The 14,896-nt window shown below is 44.0% G+C and overlaps 10 non-coding genes across 10 annotated transcripts; all 10 read left to right on the plus strand.

Moving 5' to 3' along the window:
* Positions 1-628: 628 nt before the first annotated feature.
* Positions 629-700, plus strand: TRNAG-UCC (transfer RNA glycine (anticodon UCC)). The gene has a single exon. It is a non-coding gene; the product is annotated as a tRNA-Gly (tRNA).
* Positions 701-2,212: 1,512 nt separating this feature from the next.
* On the plus strand, positions 2,213-2,284 carry TRNAG-UCC (transfer RNA glycine (anticodon UCC)). The gene has a single exon. It is a non-coding gene; the product is annotated as a tRNA-Gly (tRNA).
* Positions 2,285-3,183: 899 nt separating this feature from the next.
* Positions 3,184-3,255, plus strand: TRNAG-UCC (transfer RNA glycine (anticodon UCC)). The gene has a single exon. It is a non-coding gene; the product is annotated as a tRNA-Gly (tRNA).
* Positions 3,256-4,767: 1,512 nt separating this feature from the next.
* On the plus strand, positions 4,768-4,839 carry TRNAG-UCC (transfer RNA glycine (anticodon UCC)). Its single transcript has one exon. It is a non-coding gene; the product is annotated as a tRNA-Gly (tRNA).
* An 899-nt stretch (positions 4,840-5,738) lies between these two features.
* On the plus strand, positions 5,739-5,810 carry TRNAG-UCC (transfer RNA glycine (anticodon UCC)). The gene has a single exon. It is a non-coding gene; the product is annotated as a tRNA-Gly (tRNA).
* Positions 5,811-7,322: 1,512 nt separating this feature from the next.
* TRNAG-UCC (transfer RNA glycine (anticodon UCC)) lies at positions 7,323-7,394 on the plus strand. The gene has a single exon. It is a non-coding gene; the product is annotated as a tRNA-Gly (tRNA).
* An 899-nt stretch (positions 7,395-8,293) lies between these two features.
* Positions 8,294-8,365, plus strand: TRNAG-UCC (transfer RNA glycine (anticodon UCC)). Its single transcript has one exon. It is a non-coding gene; the product is annotated as a tRNA-Gly (tRNA).
* Positions 8,366-10,848: 2,483 nt separating this feature from the next.
* Positions 10,849-10,920, plus strand: TRNAG-UCC (transfer RNA glycine (anticodon UCC)). The gene has a single exon. It is a non-coding gene; the product is annotated as a tRNA-Gly (tRNA).
* A 1,512-nt stretch (positions 10,921-12,432) lies between these two features.
* TRNAG-UCC (transfer RNA glycine (anticodon UCC)) lies at positions 12,433-12,504 on the plus strand. Its single transcript has one exon. It is a non-coding gene; the product is annotated as a tRNA-Gly (tRNA).
* An 899-nt stretch (positions 12,505-13,403) lies between these two features.
* Positions 13,404-13,475, plus strand: TRNAG-UCC (transfer RNA glycine (anticodon UCC)). The gene has a single exon. It is a non-coding gene; the product is annotated as a tRNA-Gly (tRNA).
* The last annotated feature ends 1,421 nt before the right edge of the window (positions 13,476-14,896 follow it).

Here is a 14,896-nt window from a genome sequence, read left to right on the forward strand (position 1 = left end):
ATCTCTATGTTAAAAAGCATTTCTAGGCAATATCTAGCCTCTGAAAAAAATATGCAAGATCCACCGATAAATCTGGCAAAAGTCACTAACATTTTGGGCATACTTGTGCTCTCACCTGAATGTAGCGCCACCTTGTAGCCATCGGAGGTAACTGCAGCTCACAAAATGTTTCATAAGAGGGCAAGTTGAGAGGAATCCAAGAGGCAGATGTCCATAGAAAGAGCCTCTGACTACAGCAGGAAGGTTGGATGCTTCAAATTTGCATAGTTTCCTGTCCAACGTCCTCTCACGTCCCGAACGCCCACGTCACTCCACTGAATGCTCCTCATCTGCATAAAGAGAACACTTTCACAGAGGAGCAGAGTGGCGCAGCGGAAGCGTGCTTGGCCCATAACCCAGAGGTCGATGGATCGAAACCATCCTCTGCTAAATTTGCTTTATTTTCCTTCCAAGGACCAAGCTGTCATTTCCACGCTGCCAGAAAGGAAAAGCGCAAGCTTGCGCCAGCTATGTGAGAAAAGACTTCTCAACTATCTGTGTCTGCTGAAATACAAGAGAGGGATCGTCAAAGGATCCACCCTTTACTTTGAAAGTAAAGAGACACAATAATAAGCATAAATGACAGAGGGCGTTGGTGGTATAGTGGTGAGCATAGCTGCCTTCCAAGCAGTTGACCCGGGTTCGATTCCCGGCCAACGCAGTGCAAATACTTATGTATTCTGCAAGCAGGATATATTTTAGTTCAACATGTCACAAAATGGAAATATCATGAACAGATTAATCAGCCATATATATAGAAATTAAAAAATACGTAGGCAAACATCTCAATCGCCCCTTCTGCTATATTCATTGTCCTAATATATGATAAGTTTCATAAAGCAGAGTCGCCATTCACATGTGCTGGTAATAAATATGTTATTTTGGGCAGGCAATGAAAGGGCTGAGGCCCGACCAGACATTATACCTCCAGCATCTCTATGTTAAAAAGCATTTCTAGGCAATTTCTAGCCTCTGAAAAAAATATGCAAGACCCACCGATAAATCTGGCCAAAGTCCGTAACATTTTTGCATACTTGTGCTCTGACCTGAATGTAGCGCCACCTCGTAGCTGTCGAAGGTAACTGCAGCTCACAAAATGTTTTATCAGAAGGCAAGTTGAGAGGAATCCAAGAGGCAGATGTCCATGGAAAGAGCCTCTCACTGCAGCAGGAAGGTTGGATGCTTGAAATTTGCATAGTTTCCTGTCCAACGTCCCGAACGCTCCCAAACGCTCAAAAGCCTCACACCGGGCAAGCCCTCACCGGGTAGATCTCTGGCTCCCAGGTAAAGCCAAATCCTGAGCATGTTAGCGCTAGTATCACAGAGAGAGATATAGAGGGTTCAAGAGCTGCTGTCTTGATAAATGTTTGAAACGGCTAGTGCCTGAGAGTGTCTGGCTTTCAGTTATGACTGATTGTGAGAGGGGAAGATTAAGTTTTTCTGCACCCAGCATGCCTTGCGATATACTTAGGCAAATGAGGTGAGAGCCCGACCAATCCCACTCTACTCTGCTGAATGCTCCTTATTTGCATAAAGAGAACACTTTCACAACGGAGCAGAGTGGCGCAGCGGAAGCGTGCTGGGCCCATAACCCAGAGGTCGATGGATCGAAACCATCCTCTGCTAATTTTGCTTGATTTTTCTTCCAAGGACCAAGCTGTCATTCCCAGGCTGCCAGCAAGTAAAAGCGCAAGCTTTTGCCAGCTATGTGAGAAAAGACTTCTCAACTATCTGTGTCTGCTGAAATACAAGAGAGGGATCGTAAAAGGATCCACCCTGTACTTTGAAAGTAAAGACACACAATAATAAGCATAAATGACTGGTGGGACCTTCAAACACTTTTCTGGGCATGCTTTGAATTTCATTCTTCCCTTTTAGTTGTGCTATTGTCTATCTCCTGGGCATTTCCTGGAATGTTCTCTCTTTCTCTTCCCTGCTTTGCTTCCCATGCTGCATCTATATGTTCATATCTATTATTTGTACTACTGCTTTCCATTCTTCTCTTCCGCACAGCTTTGACCTTGGTTTCAATCCCAGTTCCTTACCCTCTGCTAAAAACTTTCTACTGCTTTTCATGTTGGTATCTAAACCAAATGCACCGTTGAAGCTGGTGCAAGATAGACATTGCACTCAGGGTCGTAATGTTTAGAACCGAGAGCATACAGATCATAGGGCGTTGGTGGTATAGTGGTGAGCATAGCTGCCTTCCAAGCAGTTGACCCGGGTTCGATTCCCGGCCAACGCAGTACAAATACTTATATATTCTGCAAGCTGGATATATTTTAATGCAATATGTCACAAAATGGAAATATCATGAACAGATTAATCAGCCAGATATAAAAAAATAAACAAATACGTAGGCAAACATCTCGATCGCCCCTTCTGCTATATTCATTGCCCTAATATATGATAAGTTCCATAAAGCAGAGTCACCACTCACATGTGCTGGTAATAAATATGTTACAGTGGGCAGACAATGAAAGGGCTGAGGCCCGACCAGACATTATAACTCCAGCATCTCTATGTTAAAAAGCATTTCTAGGCAATATCTAGCCTCTGAAAAAAATATGCAAGATCCACCGATAAATCTGGCAAAAGTCACTAACATTTTGGGCATACTTGTGCTCTCACCTGAATGTAGCGCCACCTTGTAGCCATCGGAGGTAACTGCAGCTCACAAAATGTTTCATAAGAGGGCAAGTTGAGAGGAATCCAAGAGGCAGATGTCCATAGAAAGAGCCTCTGACTACAGCAGGAAGGTTGGATGCTTCAAATTTGCATAGTTTCCTGTCCAACGTCCTCTCACGTCCCGAACGCCCACGTCACTCCACTGAATGCTCCTCATCTGCATAAAGAGAACACTTTCACAGAGGAGCAGAGTGGCGCAGCGGAAGCGTGCTGGGCCCATAACCCAGAGGTCGATGGATCGAAACCATCCTCTGCTAAATTTGCTTTATTTTCCTTCCAAGGACCAAGCTGTCATTTCCACGCTGCCAGAAAGGAAAAGCGCAAGCTTGCGCCAGCTATGTGAGAAAAGACTTCTCAACTATCTGTGTCTGCTGAAATACAAGAGAGGGATCGTCAAAGGATCCACCCTTTACTTTGAAAGTAAAGAGACACAATAATAAGCATAAATGACAGAGGGCGTTGGTGGTATAGTGGTGAGCATAGCTGCCTTCCATGCAGTTGACCCGGGTTCGATTCCCGGCCAACGCAGTGCAAATACTTATGTATTCTGCAAGCAGGATATATTTTAGTTCAACATGTCACAAAATGGAAATATCATGAACAGATTAATCAGCCATATATATAGAAATTAAAAAATACGTAGGCAAACATCTCAATCGCCCCTTCTGCTATATTCATTGTCCTAATATATGATAAGTTTCATAAAGCAGAGTCGCCATTCACATGTGCTGGTAATAAATATGTTATTTTGGGCAGGCAATGAAAGGGCTGAGGCCCGACCAGACATTATACCTCCAGCATCTCTATGTTAAAAAGCATTTCTAGGCAATTTCTAGCCTCTGAAAAAAATATGCAAGGCCCACCGATAAATCTGGCCAAAGTCCGTAACATTTTTGCATACTTGTGCTCTGACCTGAATGTAGCGCCACCTCGTAGCTGTCGAAGGTAACTGCAGCTCACAAAATGTTTTATCAGAAGGCAAGTTGAGAGGAATCCAAGAGGCAGATGTCCATGGAAAGAGCCTCTCACTGCAGCAGGAAGGTTGGATGCTTGAAATTTGCATAGTTTCCTGTCCAACGTCCCGAACGCTCCCAAACGCTCAAAAGCCTCACACCGGGCAAGCCCTCACCGGGTAGATCTCTGGCTCCCAGGTAAAGCCAAATCCTGAGCATGTTAGCGCTAGTATCACAGAGAGAGATATAGAGGGTTCAAGAGCTGCTGTCTTGATAAATGTTTGAAACGGCTAGTGCCTGAGAGTGTCTGGCTTTCAGTTATGACTGATTGTGAGAGGGGAAGATTAAGTTTTTCTGCACCCAGCATGCCTTGCGATATACTTAGGCAAATGAGGTGAGAGCCCGACCAATCCCACTCTACTCTGCTGAATGCTCCTTATTTGCATAAAGAGAGCACTTTCACAACGGAGCAGAGTGGCGCAGCGGAAGCGTGCTGGGCCCATAACCCAGAGGTCGATGGATCGAAACCATCCTCTGCTAATTTTGCTTGATTTTTCTTCCAAGGACCAAGCTGTCATTCCCAGGCTGCCAGCAAGTAAAAGCGCAAGCTTTTGCCAGCTATGTGAGAAAAGACTTCTCAACTATCTGTGTCTGCTGAAATACAAGAGAGGGATCGTAAAAGGATCCACCCTGTACTTTGAAAGTAAAGACACACAATAATAAGCATAAATGACTGGTGGGACCTTCAAACACTTTTCTGGGCATGCTTTGAATTTCATTCTTCCCTTTTAGTTGTGCTATTATCTATCTCCTGGGCATTTCCTGGAATGTTCTCTCTTTCTCTTCCCTGCTTTGCTTCCCATGCTGCATCTATATGTTCATATCTATTATTTGTACTACTGCTTTCCATTCTTCTCTTCCGCACAGCTTTGACCTTGGTTTCAATCCCAGTTCCTTACCCTCTGCTAAAAACTTTCTACTGCTTTTCATGTTGGTATCTAAACCAAATGCACCGTTGAAGCTGGTGCAAGATAGACATTGCACTCAGGGTCGTAATGTTTAGAACCGAGAGCATACAGATCATAGGGCGTTGGTGGTATAGTGGTGAGCATAGCTTCCTTCCAAGCAGTTGACCCGGGTTCGATTCCCGGCCAACGCAGTACAAATACTTATATATTCTGCAAGCTGGATATATTTTAATGCAATATGTCACAAAATGGAAATATCATGAACAGATTAATCAGCCAGATATAAAAAAATAAACAAATACGTAGGCAAACATCTCGATCGCCCCTTCTGCTATATTCATTGCCCTAATATATGATAAGTTCCATAAAGCAGAGTCACCACTCACATGTGCTGGTAATAAATATGTTACAGTGGGCAGACAATGAAAGGGCTGAGGCCCGACCAGACATTATAACTCCAGCATCTCTATGTTAAAAAGCATTTCTAGGCAATATCTAGCCTCTGAAAAAAATATGCAAGATCCACCGATAAATCTGGCAAAAGTCACTAACATTTTGGGCATACTTGTGCTCTCACCTGAATGTAGCGCCACCTTGTAGCCATCGGAGGTAACTGCAGCTCACAAAATGTTTCATAAGAGGGCAAGTTGAGAGGAATCCAAGAGGCAGATGTCCATAGAAAGAGCCTCTGACTACAGCAGGAAGGTTGGATGCTTCAAATTTGCATAGTTTCCTGTCCAACGTCCTCTCACGTCCCGAACGCCCACGTCACTCCACTGAATGCTCCTCATCTGCATAAAGAGAACACTTTCACAGAGGAGCAGAGTGGCGCAGCGGAAGCGTGCTGGGCCCATAACCCAGAGGTCGATGGATCGAAACCATCCTCTGCTAAATTTGCTTTATTTTCCTTCCAAGGACCAAGCTGTCATTTCCACGCTGCCAGAAAGGAAAAGCGCAAGCTTGCGCCAGCTATGTGAGAAAAGACTTCTCAACTATCTGTGTCTGCTGAAATACAAGAGAGGGATCGTCAAAGGATCCACCCTTTACTTTGAAAGTAAAGAGACACAATAATAAGCATAAATGACAGAGGGCGTTGGTGGTATAGTGGTGAGCATAGCTGCCTTCCATGCAGTTGACCCGGGTTCGATTCCCGGCCAACGCAGTGCAAATACTTATGTATTCTGCAAGCAGGATATATTTTAGTTCAACATGTCACAAAATGGAAATATCATGAACAGATTAATCAGCCATATATATAGAAATTAAAAAATACGTAGGCAAACATCTCAATCGCCCCTTCTGCTATATTCATTGTCCTAATATATGATAAGTTTCATAAAGCAGAGTCGCCATTCACATGTGCTGGTAATAAATATGTTATTTTGGGCAGGCAATGAAAGGGCTGAGGCCCGACCAGACATTATACCTCCAGCATCTCTATGTTAAAAAGCATTTCTAGGCAATTTCTAGCCTCTGAAAAAAATATGCAAGACCCACCGATAAATCTGGCCAAAGTCCGTAACATTTTTGCATACTTGTGCTCTGACCTGAATGTAGCGCCACCTCGTAGCTGTCGAAGGTAACTGCAGCTCACAAAATGTTTTATCAGAAGGCAAGTTGAGAGGAATCCAAGAGGCAGATGTCCATGGAAAGAGCCTCTCACTGCAGCAGGAAGGTTGGATGCTTGAAATTTGCATAGTTTCCTGTCCAACGTCCCGAACGCTCCCAAACGCTCAAAAGCCTCACACCGGGCAAGCCCTCACCGGGTAGATCTCTGGCTCCCAGGTAAAGCCAAATCCTGAGCATGTTAGCGCTAGTATCACAGAGAGAGATATAGAGGGTTCAAGAGCTGCTGTCTTGATAAATGTTTGAAACGGCTAGTGCCTGAGAGTGTCTGGCTTTCAGTTATGACTGATTGTGAGAGGGGAAGATTAAGTTTTTCTGCACCCAGCATGCCTTGCGATATACTTAGGCAAATGAGGTGAGAGCCCGACCAATCCCACTCTACTCTGCTGAATGCTCCTTATTTGCATAAAGAGAGCACTTTCACAACGGAGCAGAGTGGCGCAGCGGAAGCGTGCTGGGCCCATAACCCAGAGGTCGATGGATCGAAACCATCCTCTGCTAATTTTGCTTGATTTTTCTTCCAAGGACCAAGCTGTCATTCCCAGGCTGCCAGCAAGTAAAAGCGCAAGCTTTTGCCAGCTATGTGAGAAAAGACTTCTCAACTATCTGTGTCTGCTGAAATACAAGAGAGGGATCGTAAAAGGATCCACCCTGTACTTTGAAAGTAAAGACACACAATAATAAGCATAAATGACTGGTGGGACCTTCAAACACTTTTCTGGGCATGCTTTGAATTTCATTCTTCCCTTTTAGTTGTGCTATTATCTATCTCCTGGGCATTTCCTGGAATGTTCTCTCTTTCTCTTCCCTGCTTTGCTTCCCATGCTGCATCTATATGTTCATATCTATTATTTGTACTACTGCTTTCCATTCTTCTCTTCCGCACAGCTTTGACCTTGGTTTCAATCCCAGTTCCTTACCCTCTGCTAAAAACTTTCTACTGCTTTTCATGTTGGTATCTAAACCAAATGCACCGTTGAAGCTGGTGCAAGATAGACATTGCACTCAGGGTCGTAATGTTTAGAACCGAGAGCATACAGATCATAGGGCGTTGGTGGTATAGTGGTGAGCATAGCTGCCTTCCAAGCAGTTGACCCGGGTTCGATTCCCGGCCAACGCAGTACAAATACTTATATATTCTGCAAGCTGGATATATTTTAATGCAATATGTCACAAAATGGAAATATCATGAACAGATTAATCAGCCAGATATAAAAAAATAAACAAATACGTAGGCAAACATCTCAATCACCCCTTCTGCTACATTCATTGCCCTAATATATGATAAGTTCCATAAAGCAGAGTCACCACTCACATGTGCTGGTAATAAATATGTTACAGTGGGCAGACAATGAAAGGGCTGAGGCCCGACCAGACATTATAACTCCAGCATCTCTATGTTAAAAAGCATTTCTAGGCAATATCTAGCCTCTGAAAAAAATATGCAAGATCCACCGATAAATCTGGCAAAAGTCACTAACATTTTGGGCATACTTGTGCTCTCACCTGAATGTAGCGCCACCTTGTAGCCATCGGAAGTAACTGCAGCTCACAAAATGTTTCATAAGAGGGCAAGTTGAGAGGAATCCAAGAGGCAGATGTCCATAGAAAGAGCCTCTGACTACAGCAGGAAGGTTGGATGCTTCAAATTTGCATAGTTTCCTGTCCAACGTCCTCTCACGTCCCGAACGCCCACGTCACTCCACCGAATGCTCCTCATCTGCATAAAGAGAACACTTTCACAGAGGAGCAGAGTGGCGCAGCGGAAGCGTGCTGGGCCCATAACCCAGAGGTCGATGGATTGAAACCATCCTCTGCTAAATTTGCTTTATTTTCCTTCCAAGGACCAAGCTGTCATTTCCACGCTGCCAGAAAGGAAAAGCGCAAGCTTGCGCCAGCTATGTGAGAAAAGACTTCTCAACTATCTGTGTCTGCTGAAATACAAGAGAGGGATCGTCAAAGGATCCACCCTTTACTTTGAAAGTAAAGAGACACAATAATAAGCATAAATGACAGAGGGCGTTGGTGGTATAGTGGTGAGCATAGCTGCCTTCCAAGCAGTTGACCCGGGTTCGATTCCCGGCCAACGCAGTGCAAATACTTATGTATTCTGCAAGCAGGATATATTTTAGTTCAACATGTCACAAAATGGAAATATCATGAACAGATTAATCAGCCATATATATAGAAATTAAAAAATACGTAGGCAAACATCTCAATCGCCCCTTCTGCTATATTCATTGTCCTAATATATGATAAGTTTCATAAAGCAGAGTCGCCATTCACATGTGCTGGTAATAAATATGTTATTTTGGGCAGGCAATGAAAGGGCTGAGGCCCGACCAGACATTATACCTCCAGCATCTCTATGTTAAAAAGCATTTCTAGGCAATTTCTAGCCTCTGAAAAAAATATGCAAGACCCACCGATAAATCTGGCCAAAGTCCGTAACATTTTTGCATACTTGTGCTCTGACCTGAATGTAGCGCCACCTCGTAGCTGTCGAAGGTAACTGCAGCTCACAAAATGTTTTATCAGAAGGCAAGTTGAGAGGAATCCAAGAGGCAGATGTCCATGGAAAGAGCCTCTCACTGCAGCAGGAAGGTTGGATGCTTGAAATTTGCATAGTTTCCTGTCCAACGTCCCGAACGCTCCCAAACGCTCAAAAGCCTCACACCGGGCAAGCCCTCACCGGGTAGATCTCTGGCTCCCAGGTAAAGCCAAATCCTGAGCATGTTAGCGCTAGTATCACAGAGAGAGATATAGAGGGTTCAAGAGCTGCTGTCTTGATAAATGTTTGAAACGGCTAGTGCCTGAGAGTGTCTGGCTTTCAGTTATGACTGATTGTTAGAGGGGAAGATTAAGTTTTTCTGCACCCAGCATGCCTTGCGATATACTTAGGCAAATGAGGTGAGAGCCCGACCAATCCCACTCTACTCTGCTGAATGCTCCTTATTTGCATAAAGAGAACACTTTCACAACGGAGCAGAGTGGCGCAGCGGAAGCGTGCTGGGCCCATAACCCAGAGGTCGATGGATCGAAACCATCCTCTGCTAATTTTGCTTGATTTTTCTTCCAAGGACCAAGCTGTCATTCCCAGGCTGCCAGCAAGTAAAAGCGCAAGCTTTTGCCAGCTATGTGAGAAAAGACTTCTCAACTATCTGTGTCTGCTGAAATACAAGAGAGGGATCGTAAAAGGATCCACCCTGTACTTTGAAAGTAAAGACACACAATAATAAGCATAAATGACTGGTGGGACCTTCAAACACTTTTCTGGGCATGCTTTGAATTTCATTCTTCCCTTTTAGTTGTGCTATTATCTATCTCCTGGGCATTTCCTGGAATGTTCTCTCTTTCTCTTCCCTGCTTTGCTTCCCATGCTGCATCTATATGTTCATATCTATTATTTGTACTACTGCTTTCCATTCTTCTCTTCCGCACAGCTTTGACCTTGGTTTCAATCCCAGTTCCTTACCCTCTGCTAAAAACTTTCTACTGCTTTTCATGTTGGTATCTAAACCAAATGCACCGTTGAAGCTGGTGCAAGATAGACATTGCACTCAGGGTCGTAATGTTTAGAACCGAGAGCATACAGATCATAGGGCGTTGGTGGTATATTGGTGAGCATAGCTGCCTTCCAAGCAGTTGACCCGGGTTCATTTCCCGGCCAACGCAGTACAAATACTTATATATTCTGCAAGCTGGATATATTTTAATGCAATATGTCACAAAATGGAAATATCATGAACAGATTAATCAGCCAGATATAAAAAAATAAACAAATACGTAGGCAAACATCTCGATCGCCCCTTCTGCTATATTCATTGCCCTAATATATGATAAGTTCCATAAAGCAGAGTCACCACTCACATGTGCTGGTAATAAATATGTTACAGTGGGCAGACAATGAAAGGGCTGAGGCCCGACCAGACATTATAACTCCAGCATCTCTATGTTAAAAAGCATTTCTAGGCAATATCTAGCCTCTGAAAAAAATATGCAAGATCCACCGATAAATCTGGCAAAAGTCACTAACATTTTGGGCATACTTGTGCTCTCACCTGAATGTAGCGCCACCTTGTAGCCATCGGAGGTAACTGCAGCTCACAAAATGTTTCATAAGAGGGCAAGTTGAGAGGAATCCAAGAGGCAGATGTCCATAGAAAGAGCCTCTGACTACAGCAGGAAGGTTGGATGCTTCAAATTTGCATAGTTTCCTGTCCAACGTCCTCTCACGTCCCGAACGCCCACGTCACTCCACTGAATGCTCCTCATCTGCATAAAGAGAACACTTTCACAGAGGAGCAGAGTGGCGCAGCGGAAGCGTGCTGGGCCCATAACCCAGAGGTCGATGGATCGAAACCATCCTCTGCTAAATTTGCTTTATTTTCCTTCCAAGGACCAAGCTGTCATTTCCACGCTGCCAGAAAGGAAAAGCGCAAGCTTGCGCCAGCTATGTGAGAAAAGACTTCTCAACTATCTGTGTCTGCTGAAATACAAGAGAGGGATCGTCAAAGGATCCACCCTTTACTTTGAAAGTAAAGAGACACAATAATAAGCATAAATGACAGAGGGCGTTGGTGGTATAGTGGTGAGCATAGCTGCCTTCCATGCAGTTGACCCGGGTTCGATTCCCGGCCAACGCAGTGCAAATACTTATGTATTCTGCAAGCAGGATATATTTTAGTTCAACATGTCACAAAATGGAAATATCATGAACAGATTAATCAGCCATATATATAGAAATTAAAAAATACGTAGGCAAACATCTCAATCGCCCCTTCTGCTATATTCATTGTCCTAATATATGATAAGTTTCATAAAGCAGAGTCGCCATTCACATGTGCTGGTAATAAATATGTTATTTTGGGCAGGCAATGAAAGGGCTGAGGCCCGACCAGACATTATACCTCCAGCATCTCTATGTTAAAAAGCATTTCTAGGCAATTTCTAGCCTCTGAAAAAAATATGCAAGACCCACCGATAAATCTGGCCAAAGTCCGTAACATTTTTGCATACTTGTGCTCTGACCTGAATGTAGCGCCACCTCGTAGCTGTCGAAGGTAACTGCAGCTCACAAAATGTTTTATCAGAAGGCAAGTTGAGAGGAATCCAAGAGGCAGATGTCCATGGAAAGAGCCTCTCACTGCAGCAGGAAGGTTGGATGCTTGAAATTTGCATAGTTTCCTGTCCAACGTCCCGAACGCTCCCAAACGCTCAAAAGCCTCACACCGGGCAAGCCCTCACCGGGTAGATCTCTGGCTCCCAGGTAAAGCCAAATCCTGAGCATGTTAGCGCTAGTATCACAGAGAGAGATATAGAGGGTTCAAGAGCTGCTGTCTTGATAAATGTTTGAAACGGCTAGTGCCTGAGAGTGTCTGGCTTTCAGTTATGACTGATTGTGAGAGGGGAAGATTAAGTTTTTCTGCACCCAGCATGCCTTGCGATATACTTAGGCAAATGAGGTGAGAGCCCGACCAATCCCACTCTACTCTGCTGAATGCTCCTTATTTGCATAAAGAGAGCACTTTCACAACGGAGCAGAGTGGCGCAGCGGAAGCGTGCTGGGCCCATAACCCAGAGGTCGATGGATCGAAACCATCCTCTGCTAATTTTGCTTGATTTTTCTTCCAAGGACCAAGCTGTCATTCCCAGGCTGCCAGCAAGTAAAAGCGCAAGCTTTTGCCAGCTATGTGAGAAAAGACTTCTCAACTATCTGTGTCTGCTGAAATACAAGAGAGGGATCGTAAAAGGATCCACCCTGTACTTTGAAAGTAAAGACACACAATAATAAGCATAAATGACTGGTGGGACCTTCAAACACTTTTCTGGGCATGCTTTGAATTTCATTCTTCCCTTTTAGTTGTGCTATTATCTATCTCCTGGGCATTTCCTGGAATGTTCTCTCTTTCTCTTCCCTGCTTTGCTTCCCATGCTGCATCTATATGTTCATATCTATTATTTGTACTACTGCTTTCCATTCTTCTCTTCCGCACAGCTTTGACCTTGGTTTCAATCCCAGTTCCTTACCCTCTGCTAAAAACTTTCTACTGCTTTTCATGTTGGTATCTAAACCAAATGCACCGTTGAAGCTGGTGCAAGATAGACATTGCACTCAGGGTCGTAATGTTTAGAACCGAGAGCATACAGATCATAGGGCGTTGGTGGTATAGTGGTGAGCATAGCTGCCTTCCAAGCAGTTGACCCGGGTTCGATTCCCGGCCAACGCAGTACAAATACTTATATATTCTGCAAGCTGGATATATTTTAATGCAATATGTCACAAAATGGAAATATCATGAACAGATTAATCAGCCAGATATAAAAAAATAAACAAATACGTAGGCAAACATCTCAATCACCCCTTCTGCTACATTCATTGCCCTAATATATGATAAGTTCCATAAAGCAGAGTCACCACTCACATGTGCTGGTAATAAATATGTTACAGTGGGCAGACAATGAAAGGGCTGAGGCCCGACCAGACATTATAACTCCAGCATCTCTATGTTAAAAAGCATTTCTAGGCAATATCTAGCCTCTGAAAAAAATATGCAAGATCCACCGATAAATCTGGCAAAAGTCACTAACATTTTGGGCATACTTGTGCTCTCACCTGAATGTAGCGCCACCTTGTAGCCATCGGAAGTAACTGCAGCTCACAAAATGTTTCATAAGAGGGCAAGTTGAGAGGAATCCAAGAGGCAGATGTCCATAGAAAGAGCCTCTGACTACAGCAGGAAGGTTGGATGCTTCAAATTTGCATAGTTTCCTGTCCAACGTCCTCTCACGTCCCGAACGCCCACGTCACTCCACCGAATGCTCCTCATCTGCATAAAGAGAACACTTTCACAGAGGAGCAGAGTGGCGCAGCGGAAGCGTGCTGGGCCCATAACCCAGAGGTCGATGGATTGAAACCATCCTCTGCTAAATTTGCTTTATTTTCCTTCCAAGGACCAAGCTGTCATTTCCACGCTGCCAGAAAGGAAAAGCGCAAGCTTGCGCCAGCTATGTGAGAAAAGACTTCTCAACTATCTGTGTCTGCTGAAATACAAGAGAGGGATCGTCAAAGGATCCACCCTTTACTTTGAAAGTAAAGAGACACAATAATAAGCATAAATGACAGAGGGCGTTGGTGGTATAGTGGTGAGCATAGCTGCCTTCCAAGCAGTTGACCCGGGTTCGATTCCCGGCCAACGCAGTGCAAATACTTATGTATTCTGCAAGCAGGATATATTTTAGTTCAACATGTCACAAAATGGAAATATCATGAACAGATTAATCAGCCATATATATAGAAATTAAAAAATACGTAGGCAAACATCTCAATCGCCCCTTCTGCTATATTCATTGTCCTAATATATGATAAGTTTCATAAAGCAGAGTCGCCATTCACATGTGCTGGTAATAAATATGTTATTTTGGGCAGGCAATGAAAGGGCTGAGGCCCGACCAGACATTATACCTCCAGCATCTCTATGTTAAAAAGCATTTCTAGGCAATTTCTAGCCTCTGAAAAAAATATGCAAGACCCACCGATAAATCTGGCCAAAGTCCGTAACATTTTTGCATACTTGTGCTCTGACCTGAATGTAGCGCCACCTCGTAGCTGTCGAAGGTAACTGCAGCTCACAAAATGTTTTATCAGAAGGCAAGTTGAGAGGAATCCAAGAGGCAGATGTCCATGGAAAGAGCCTCTCACTGCAGCAGGAAGGTTGGATGCTTGAAATTTGCATAGTTTCCTGTCCAACGTCCCGAACGCTCCCAAACGCTCAAAAGCCTCACACCGGGCAAGCCCTCACCGGGTAGATCTCTGGCTCCCAGGTAAAGCCAAATCCTGAGCATGTTAGCGCTAGTATCACAGAGAGAGATATAGAGGGTTCAAGAGCTGCTGTCTTGATAAATGTTTGAAACGGCTAGTGCCTGAGAGTGTCTGGCTTTCAGTTATGACTGATTGTTAGAGGGGAAGATTAAGTTTTTCTGCACCCAGCATGCCTTGCGATATACTTAGGCAAATGAGGTGAGAGCCCGACCAATCCCACTCTACTCTGCTGAATGCTCCTTATTTGCATAAAGAGAACACTTTCACAACGGAGCAGAGTGGCGCAGCGGAAGCGTGCTGGGCCCATAACCCAGAGGTCGATGGATCGAAACCATCCTCTGCTAATTTTGCTTGATTTTTCTTCCAAGGACCAAGCTGTCATTCCCAGGCTGCCAGCAAGTAAAAGCGCAAGCTTTTGCCAGCTATGTGAGAAAAGACTTCTCAACTATCTGTGTCTGCTGAAATACAAGAGAGGGATCGTAAAAGGATCCACCCTGTACTTTGAAAGTAAAGACACACAATAATAAGCATAAATGACTGGTGGGACCTTCAAACACTTTTCTGGGCATGCTTTGAATTTCATTCTTCCCTTTTAGTTGTGCTATTATCTATCTCCTGGGCATTTCCTGGAATGTTCTCTCTTTCTCTTCCCTGCTTTGCTTCCCATGCTGCATCTATATGTTCATATCTATTATTTGTACTACTGCTTTCCATTCTTCTCTTCCGCACAGCTTTGACCTTGGTTTCAATCCCAGTTCCTTACCCTCTGCTAAAAACTTTCTACTGCTTTTCATGTTGGT

This window comes from Lissotriton helveticus, chromosome 11, assembly GCF_964261635.1.
Source record: "Lissotriton helveticus chromosome 11, aLisHel1.1, whole genome shotgun sequence".
Taxonomy (NCBI): Eukaryota; Metazoa; Chordata; class Amphibia; order Caudata; family Salamandridae; genus Lissotriton; species Lissotriton helveticus.